Genomic DNA, 1,571 nt, shown 5'->3' with positions numbered 1-1,571 from the left:
ATTAAATAACAAAAAATGATATTAAATATTTTCAATTGTTATTGAACACCTTAACCATTTACCATAAATAAAGCAATTATGTCTATTAGTCATTAAAATTTAATTAAACATTTATATAATTTAGTGACAAAAACTTATTTTATTAAAAAACTTATTTTTAACATCAAGATATATTAAGTTAAGATATCATATTTGTATTTTTTTTAATTGTGTTTCGTTCAAATAAACATGATTTCCTCAGTGTTTTTCTTAAAGCATCATTTTAAAATATCCAATTGATGATGTTGTATTTAATTGTTTCGTTCGACAGACAAAAGGAATAATCGAAGTCGTTTCATTTATGATGCTTTTGAAAGTTTTGTCATTGCATATTTTTATTAATTTAACTCATATTTAGCTGTAATTCATTAGTTGAATTTAACCTTTTTTAACCAAAATAACTAACTATTTATTTATCCATTGTACTTTATTGAATTTAAAAAAATAAAAAATATAATCTTATATAAGTTTATAAAACAAGTTTGTTGTAAGGTTTCAGTTCACAAACTACAAGTGTTTTTTGATGACAATAACATCATGTGATTTTAATTTACTCTTTGTAATAATTTCGAGCTCAATGTTTATTGTTTAACAGTTACTTTCGTGTGGTGTATTGTCGTTCAACTTACATTAAGTTTTGCTTATTTTCTATAGTAAATATTACACCAAATTATGTTAAAAAATTATATAAAATACACCCGACAAAATGTATTTGAAGTGTTATAAATTTTAAATAAAATGACTTACTTTTTTATCATCTGTATAAATTCAATATATAATTGAATTGTCTTTAAAAATGTGTCTTGAAAACAACTAAACTCTTCACTGAAATTCAATAAATATATAACCCAAAACATTAAAGTCATTTAAATTAAAAAATGGTCCATTCAATTTCATACATTTTTTTGAAATCAATTCAAAAAAATATAGTTGAACAATAAATGAACAAAATTGTGAAATAAAATTAAACAAGTTTTTGGAGTCTTTGTATTTAAAAACACGTATTAAAAACAAGTGACTATTTAACCCCAATAAAGTTGACTATTAAAATATCTCAGTTTTTGAATTGTTTTTTATTAATTCATAACACAATTTAATATTTTTTATTTATATCATTTCAGTTAAACTTACCCCTTTGTCAAAAAATGCTCCTTGCCATATACCAACATGAACAAAAATGAATCAAAAACTGTGTGTTTACTCTGATTTTTTTATTGTTTAAAACAGTTAACTTGGTACATTTTGCATTGGTTACTCTATAAAATCGTTAAAAATCTTGTCTTTTTACTTCAGTTGAACCCTTTTTTATATATTTATTTTAATAATTATTGTTTTGGATCTAATTAATGTTGTTAGTAATTTTATTTGACTCAAATATTAAGAGTAAGTATTCATTTAAATAATTCCTAAAAACTAAAAAATTTATTTTTAATGACAATCCAATTACATGGAAAACAAATGTGTTTTAAACAACAACAAACCTCATTAATAAAAATAACTTTATCGAATTGAAGTTTAAATTTTGTTAATCT

Source organism: Entamoeba invadens (genome assembly GCF_000330505.1).
Source record: "Entamoeba invadens IP1 unplaced genomic scaffold scaff_1105074726715, whole genome shotgun sequence".
In the NCBI taxonomy this organism is placed as follows: Eukaryota; Evosea; order Mastigamoebida; family Endamoebidae; genus Entamoeba; species Entamoeba invadens.
Note: the sequence above shows the minus strand (reverse complement) of the source record.